The sequence below is a fragment of the Caenorhabditis briggsae genome (assembly GCF_000004555.2).
Source record: "Caenorhabditis briggsae complete genome, chrII, whole genome shotgun sequence".
Classification (NCBI taxonomy): domain Eukaryota; kingdom Metazoa; phylum Nematoda; class Chromadorea; order Rhabditida; family Rhabditidae; genus Caenorhabditis; species Caenorhabditis briggsae.
In genome coordinates, this window is record NC_013486.2 from 8,572,925 (window position 1) to 8,582,196 (window position 9,272).

The following is a 9,272-nucleotide window of genomic DNA, read 5'->3' on the forward strand; positions in this document are numbered from 1 at the left end:
CGCGTTCAAAGTTGATTTCCAGGAGTAATTTCCTGGAAAAACGCTGTCCAAAGCTGCGATTGTTTTCCAGATTTACAGCAACAGTAAACTACTGTATCACTCGTTTTGACTGTGTTCTTCCTGTTGATTCATGTCGATTTTACGGCGGGTCTCGAAGCGGAGGCCTCTGGAAAACAATAACAGCTTTGGACAGCGTTTTTCCAGGAAATTACTCCTGGAAATCAACTTTGAACGCGCCATTAGAAATTGAAGCTTTTTGGAATACGGTATGTCAAAGACGCACACGAGATTTTTTCTTGTGGGTCTCGACCGGAATACTTATCAATGAGATTTCTAATCGAAAATTGCTGAAAATAGAAGTATTCCTAAACTTCTTAAATTCGAAAACTTAAAAATCGGAATAATCCGAAACTTTGAAACGTTCAAAGCCGGACTTTGTCAACATTCTGAGAAATTCCGAACATCAATGACATGGAAGTGTTTCGAAAGGTATGAAATAAAATCAATTCGAAAACTTTTGGGAAATTCCGGCCACTTGTACTTTGAGAGTTGAAGCAGATGGGCCGAAATTTCTGGGATCCTTGTAAAAAACACATTTGGGATGAACATTGAAATTTTCTGAATTTGTGTCAGTTTCCCCGAATTTCCAAATAACTGTTTCACATACAGTGCACAGAACTCATTTTCAATTCATACACTCTTTCCTGATAAACCAAAATCTTTTGAATAATTTTCATGTTTTTTATATTTCCTGTTCACTTTTTTTTCGTTATTTCGGAAATCGGGACTCCATCTGAAATCGTCGAAAAAGAAAACAAAAAATGTGTTTTCACTCTCAAAATTTTTAGATTTGCAATTCAGAATTCAGAATTCCAAGTTTGAAATTTTGAAATCCGGTTTCAGAATTTTTCACAGATGACGAGCTGTAAATAGTCTCGTTTACGGAGAGACGTCAATGCGTGGGGGAATTCGAATGTGACAGGTGATTTGGCACACGTTTTAGAAGTCCTCTTGCCTTCAGAAGTCGTCATGACAAAACGAGAACAAAGGATAGAAGTCCTCTTTGTTCTTCTGTCAAGATGATTCTAAACTTTCCGAGGGACCTTTCTAAAAATGCCACTTGGAACAAACTGATACTTTTTTGAGTTCTCCTGTTGCAGAAAAAACGAGGAGTCGATTAAAACCTAATGTAAAATGTGTACAACCCGAAAAAAAAGTTTAGTGCTCTCCTCTTCTTCTCTTTCCAATTCATTTTTTTGTCGAAATGAGCACAGATCGGATGAAAATAGACATGGGTGGGAGGAGAGGAAGAGAAGAGAAGAGTTACGTAGTTGTTGGGTTAACCGGATGTTTAGGATTCCTGGTTTGGATTGGATGGCGGTCGTTGTGGTCAATGAACGATTCAATTCTCAATTTAAATCTGGACATGGGATAAGCAAAAGGGAAAACTGGGTCGAAATCGGGTACAAATTGGGTCATGGGAGGGACCTGAAAGATCCGAATTTCGGGTCGGGAGGTTTTCAAAAATTTGAGTTATCCCATCTGTTCTAAAATTTGATTGGGTGAAAGTCTAAAGCTGTTGAATCATAAGAAACTAAAAAAACAAGCATTAAAGAGATGGCTTTACGAATTACTGTATCCTTTTTGGCAGAGTTTTGAAAGCTCAGAATTAAAGAATCCCACCCTATATGTGCACTTAAACTCAACTCAAACCGTCAACAGTCAACCCAAACCGTCAACTTTGAGCTCAATTATCTCGGCGTTTTTAAAAGATATCAAAAAACTACCAATTGATAAAATACTGATGATATTATGATAAATACTTTATCAGTTGACGAATGTTTGATATCATCTAAAGGAACCGAGAAAATTAGTCTGAATGTGCAAGTATATTGTGGGCTTGTATTAGAGTGTTTACGGTTATACCACTAGGAAAAAAGTGAAAATGTTGAAGTTCTTCGGCGGAAACTACTTCCTGTTTATTGTTAAAATCTCTCGTTTCGAACTTTCTTAAACAGAAAATACCAAGAAAAACAAAATTTGCGGTCAAGATTGTTATGTTTTTCAGATGTATAACCATCTATAACCGATCCCAAGAATACACAAAAACCACTCCTATTGATGAACAAAAAACCTATTTTGACCTTCTGGGTGGTTGACATTTTCAAGTTGAAAGAGCACAGAAACGAGTAGTTCATTGCTCATTCATTTTGATTTCACCTCCTTCTCTATAATGGAACTTTTAAAAAACAAAAGAGATGAAGGGAAAAATTAAAAAGGAAGATATAAGTTAAATGATATATTCTGACTAGTTTTGAGATCAGCTCAATGAGCTGAGAAAAAAAGAAAGTGGATGAAAAAATTAAGAAGAAAAAAGAACCAGGAGGCGATTGGAAATGCATGTATCAGCCACATTTTTATGTGAAAAAGAACCATATAGTTTTTGTTTCGCTGGTTATGGAAGAGACGAGAAAAGACTGGACAAAAATGATGATGACGAAGATCTGATGAAGAAAAATACACACAGAAAAAAATGCTGCGTTGGATGATATTGAGGATAATGGAGAGAGGGATCTTCAATTTTTAAGGAATTGTTCATGAGAGAGATGTTGAATAATCTGGAATGTGATGATTGTTATAAAGAGTCATGGGTGGTCTAGACAAAAAGAATAAGTATAATGGGAGATGATAACTCATTAAGAATTCAACGCTTAAAGGGGGACTCCAGCCAAACATTTTATTATGTGTTTCCAATTTTTGTATTTTCATAATATTATTCCGGAAAAAACGAAAGAAAACCGAAATATTCGAAACATGCAGTTGAAAGCAAAACAGGTTGTGAAGAAGGACGAGGATTTGAGTCCCACACAATGAGAAACCGAGGCCACGGCGGCCAGCCGACTTTTTTTTCAATTTCAAGAAACAAAAATAATTCTAAATTATAATTTATAAAGTTTCGGAAGCTCTTTGAAGTCTCCCACGGTGTGCCAGGAAGCCTGGCCGGAAAACGCGCCCCAGCGAACTCGTAGGTCAGAAAAAAATTTATAATTTTGAAGTGGACGCAGATTTGATCTATTTATTATCAATAGATCAAATCAATGCGCGCTTTTTTTCGCTCATCGTTTAAAACTTTGATCCTCAGCTAGCGAAACTCGGCAGCGAATTCAGCGAGATTTTGGAGTTCGCTAAGGCGTGTTTTTCGACCAGGCTCCCTGACACAGCGTGGTCTCCCTCAAAATCCTAAAAAAAAATTTGGATTCCCGCCAGAAGAGCGAATTTCCAATTTGGGTTTCTAAAAAAGGCAATTTTCAGAAAGTTCTAGAATCTTCTAGAAAACTTCTGAATGATCTCAGACGATTCAAGCAATATCTCGAACTTAATGAAAGCTACGAACGCAGTTCACCAAGCTTCTGTTGCATATTTCTCAAATTCGAAAACTGCAAAACAAATGCAATTTCTGAGCTACCGTATCCTCATCACAGCATAGCTTTTCCCCATTTCACCATTTCTAGTCTACTGAACATCCAGAGAGCCTCTCTTTTTTTTATTCAAAGTTCACTGCCTACAAGCTATGCATTTTGGTTCCACTAAAAAAAATATTGTGTAGTCCCTTTCTAACACAAACTACGCATGTTGAGCACGTGGCTATGCTCCCAATGTAGACTACTTGACTCGGGGTTTTATGGGTTTTGGGATATATATTTGGAAAGAAAATGAGAGACCATGGAGATACACTTTCATTTCAGGGGGAATGAAAATGAGAGAAACAAGAACGATTGGGGGAGAGTTGTGAAATTATTGAAAACAAGATCCAGGTAATTTTTGGTTTAACCATTCCAAGTGATTGAGAAAAATCCTAAGAATTACTGTTCTGCCATGTTCTGAAGATTCCTAAGTGTTCTGAGATTTGGTACATGTTTTTGATATTCTGAGTTTTCAAGGTATTGAGATTTTACAGTTACCGTAAAACCTGTAATAGAAAGGCCCTCACACTGTCAAGTTTGATCTCAATTATCTCAGTTACTATGCAAGATAGCGAAAATATGTCAACTTTCGAAATATTAAGAATGTTATGATAAACAATTTATCAGTTGGCAACTTTTTTTCTATCTTTTACAGGAACTGAAAAAAATTGGAAAAAGTTGAAAGATAGGACGTCCTTCTATTACAGGTTTGACGGCAAATTCTAAAAGATTGAAGGTTTGAACTATCGAGTTTTAAAGGTTTTGCGGTTTCAAGATTTAAAAGTTTGAAAAATTTAAACTCCAATAATTCTTGATCTCAAAAAAATGGGAGTCCGAAATTCCTAAAAAATGACTTCAGAGGACTTGGCACAATTTTCTTTTTCCTAGGTGAGCTATAGTTGTTTTATCTTATCTAGAAGAAGAAAAGAGCCTCTAAAAATCTGGTCTATACCTTTAGAAAAATAATAAACAAGACAATCTGAAATCAATGCTTATCATACTTGTAAAATTCCGGGGCGGCCCGGAAGGCGCGGTGTCAAAAATTCTGTATTTTTGAGCCAAATTTTGAGCTCTCAATATAATTTTTTTTCCATTTTTTTTCGTTTTTTGGATTGTTTGTCTGTCTAATCAAAAAAGATCGAAAAACCTCGAAAAAAAAATTTTGGTCGAAAAAAATCGCATAAGGGTCTCTCCTTATGTGTTTTTTGAACATTTCAAAACTTGTGAAATGACGAGGCCGCCGGGCCGGGCCGGGCCTCTGAAATTCCGGAAAAAGCCCGGCCCGTTACAATTATGATGCTTATGGTATACATAGCTATCGCTTCTTTTTATATTTATTCACATTCTGAACCAAGAAAAAAATGCGGAAGAATGCACAGAACTATTTGCTCCTCGGGTTATTTTTTTTCACTCCGGGATTTCCTTTTTCCGGGACTCTTCTTCCTTTTTTTTCTTGTTCTCCCGGCCATTCCTTTCCCGCAATTAACTTCAGTCATTCTATTCGTCTTCCGTTTTTTTTCTTTTGATGTTGCTCAAGAAGAAGCTCTTCTTACAGCTTTTTTTCACACAAAGAAAATGCATAAATGTATGAAGGAGAACACAAAAGAAGGCGTTAAAAAAGAAAAGGAGATGAGAAACGCAAGCTAAATACAAGGAAGAATAAGAAGAACACAAACCACGGCGAAACCCCGGAAACGCCGAGGTGGTTTTGGTTTTGAAACTTTTTTCTGCAGAATGGACCTAGGGACACAAAAATTGTGTTGTGAAAGTTTGAAAATGAGTCATGGTAATTAGTGTTTGTTGCAAAGAACAAGTTGACAAAAGAGTAAACCTAATAGTCTAAAGATTCCTGTCTAGGATTTCCGAGTGTAGAACTTTTTTGTTTAGAATATCGAATTAAGTGTGGTGTGTGGTGAAAAAATTCATGAGAATTCAAGAATATTCAAAGCGAGAAAACGGAAAATGGTTTTTCAACAGTATCGGTAGACTGGCTGTCAAGTATCCAATCTTTTTTAAATTTTTGGAGGGAGTAAGATAGACCTAGACTGAACATTTTGAATTAACAGAATTTTTGAAAATTTCTAGTTTTTCAGCTAATTGCCGATTTCTGAAGGAAACCCAGTTTTTTCCAAATCATCGGGAATTTCAAAGTCGAGCTCCAGACTCCTGAAAGGTCAAAATGTCCAAAAATCCACTAAAAAATACGTTTTTGTATATCTTATTGATCGGTACTGTACTATCCAAGAAAAAAGAAACAATCGTCTACAAAAATGAATTTCAATGTTTGACTGGTTCACTCTGAATATTTTCAACCAGACATTACTCGCTTCTCTTCTGGCCATCCTATTTCAATACCAACCCACGCAAAAAACTCAACCAACATCTGTGTCTGTTTTTTGTTCAAATCATGACGCCATTTATTATTCTCAGATTCAAGTTTTTACGAGGTCCACTTTTTGAATCGCCATAAATCAAAAAATAACATCAACTATTCTGAATTATTGTGGGTGGCATTTATTTGGGAAAAAAGGACAAACCACTTTTTGGAAAAGTTTGTTACCTCATTGGTCATGCTGGGATATTCTTTGAAAACATATTTGGGAGAAAGAAAAATAGTTGAAAATGAAACAAAAGAGAACACAAATCGTCTGACCTATAGATATCAAATAAGTCAAAAAGTGATGGAACAAGAGAACAGAGATTTTGAACTTTCCACCCCGAAGCTGCTGGAAATCCTCCCCGAAACTGCTGGAATTTGGAATTTCTTATGTTTGGAAGCAGTGGATTCTAAGATAACTAAAAGTTCGGGGTTTCGAATTATTGAAATATTGTATACCTATAAGCATATGAAATTCCAAGATTCTAATATTCTAAATATCTGGGATTCTGGGATTCTGAAATCCTTCCAATTCATATCGATTCCTCAAAAAATGAAGACCCTGATTCCAAACTCGCCACGTCATTTCTGATTCTTGACTCTTTTCTCTCTCCCACCTAATCTCTTTGATTTCAATGTCTTCAAAGAATTAATTAGTATCTCGTCTCAATTTTTCCATTTCCAATTTTTTCTCCCTCTCTTCCCTCTCATACTCTTCCTACTATTTTTTTTTCATAGAAAAATGTCAATTTCTATTTTCAGAACAACATTCGTACTGACCATCATCATTCCTACAACTTCGTCATCATCATTTTCAGGGATTTTCAGACAAACAGAATCGTAAAAGGGTGTATAATGCAGAACCTATCGGCGTAAAGTTGGGTTGTGTTTTTGGTAAAAAACACTGCAAACTTTGGAAAATGGATACAAATGTATTAGTACGACTTCTGGAAAAAGTGACCGAACGGGAAAACTATCATAATAGATTCTAAAACAGGAGGCGATGCAAAACAAGGGATTGGAAAAAAAGAGTTGTGAATATGTATGTAGTAATGTATTTTGAGTTTTATGAAGAGTAAAATTCTAGGAATGGATTCAGAAACGATCTAGACAAAAATCGACGATCAAGAATCTTGATCTGTTGGTTGTCTGGCAGAAATAAGATTGTAGGGAAATATTCAGAAAATAGCATAATTGAGTAATAATAGTTAGAACAAAGGAGTTTCAGAAAATTCCAAAACATCTGAAAGTTAGAAATCGATGATTGTATACTCTACGATGATTGTATACTCTCTTGAACTAGAGGAAATTGTACAGCTGTCAAAATGACAGTGAAAGAATTCACTTAACTTTTCTAAATATTCAAAAGTTCAGGTTTGAGAAATTGAATACCTCGTATGATCAATGTTATAGAATCTCAGAATGCCTCAAAACTTTCAAACTTTAATCTTTCATAATTGTAAAATTGTAAAATTCCGAAATTTCTGTGTCTCAGAATCTTGTAACTTTTAATCTGGTGGCCTTTTTGCCAAACCTAATGAAGATTTATTGGAAAAACAATTACAACCTATATCTTTGAAATTTTCAGTGTTCGAAATCCAGAATACCGTAAAACCTGTAATAGAAGGGCCCCAGACTGGATAATTTGAGCTCAATTATCTCGATTTCTAGGAAGATCAAAAACTTTATAATCTCATTTTTGAAAATACAGATTCCTCACTTGGGTTCAAGCGAGCGGGTCAGAAATCGCGCACCAGTAAATTTAGCAAAAACTCTAAATTCGCTGCCGAACTTCTTTGGCTGAGTTTCAAAGTTTTAAATAAAGAGCGAAAAAGCGCGCGTTGCAACCCGTTGATTTTAATGAAATAGATCATGATCTAGATCAAACCCGCGTCCACTTTAAAATTATTAAATTTCTTCTGGCCTACGAGTTTGCTGGGGCACCTTTTCTGACCCGCTCGCTTGGACCCAAGTGATGCCTCACCATTTCTGAATCACAAAACTTTGTATTTTCCAAGTTTCGGTTTGTTTTGAAGTTCCGAATTTATTGGGATTTTGAATTTCAAGAAATTGAAGTCCTGAATTTCGGAATTTTTAAATTTCTCTAGAATTTCTGAAATTTCAGATCTTAAATTGCTTGAATCTTCTGACTTTTTCGAAAATTTTGAAATTTCTATTTTGAATTTGGAAATTTCTCTTTTGAATTTCGAATTTAAGTAAATATATTTTTAAAACCCCTTGGAATTTGATGACATCAAATCGAGGGAGTTATGCAAGTGAATCGGATTCATTTTTGATCAAAAATCTTGGGAAATTGTAGTTTTACAATTTCTCATCAAATCCCATGATATCACAGTAACTCAAAAATGATGCGATCGTGAATCATGGAAGAAAGATTTATAGCCAGCTCAAGAATATTTTGAAGTGTTTTTGAAAGTGTTTGTGAGGCATGAGACAGTACAGAATGATGAGCTTAATGTGTTCTTGAAGGGTTTCCGAAAATGATATCAGATCGAAATTCTAGAAGTACAACTGATGCAAATTCTATCTAAAAAGAAGTGATGGCAAAAATGTCCATATTTTCATTCTGTAAGGGATCTTGAAATTTTCATATAACTATGAAGGTTCACTGCCTCAATTTCCAGACTAAATCTGATCATCTATTACTTTCTCAGTAGATATCATCATAATATGCTCATTCTTTTTGGATGTTTGATACCTTTCCAAGAATACGCAAATTAATAAGAAACATCTCACATCAGACACAAGTGACGTTTCTGGTCCCCTCTTATTCTGACACTGTTTCCGGGTCTTAAATTGTTCAAAGAACACAGACTTCCCCTCAGTTTCTGCTATTTCTGTTTACGAGTTGTAGTACAAAAATATCTGGTCGGCTAGACTTCAAAATCTTAAAGGAAGTGAGCGGCTAAATAATATTTTATCGAATCAAAGATTCGTATAGAGGAACAGAATTTGTTGTTTTCAGAGCATTCCTTGAAAGATTTTCAGAAGATAATCCACGTCATTTCGGTCTCTAGACAGAATACTATCTCGGGATCAGATCTGAGCATTTTTAATGATTTTTGGTCACAACATAAATATTCTCACAGAATAGAAAAGGATCTTTTCTGAAATGTTGAAAAAAATTCAGAATCTCAAAGCCAGAAAGTGAATATCTCCGTGATTCAGAATTTCATATCTCAAAACCACTTACCGTAAAACCTCTAATAGAACGACACCCGGATCGTCCACTTTGAGCCTATATATCTCACTTCTTTTGAAAGATATCAAAAAATGGTTAACTAGTAAAATGTTTATCAGGATATCAGCAACATTTTACTAGTTAGCCACTTTTTGATATCTTTCACAGGAAGTGAGATATATAGGCTCAAAGTGGACGATCCGGGTGGCGTTCTATTAGAGGTTTTACG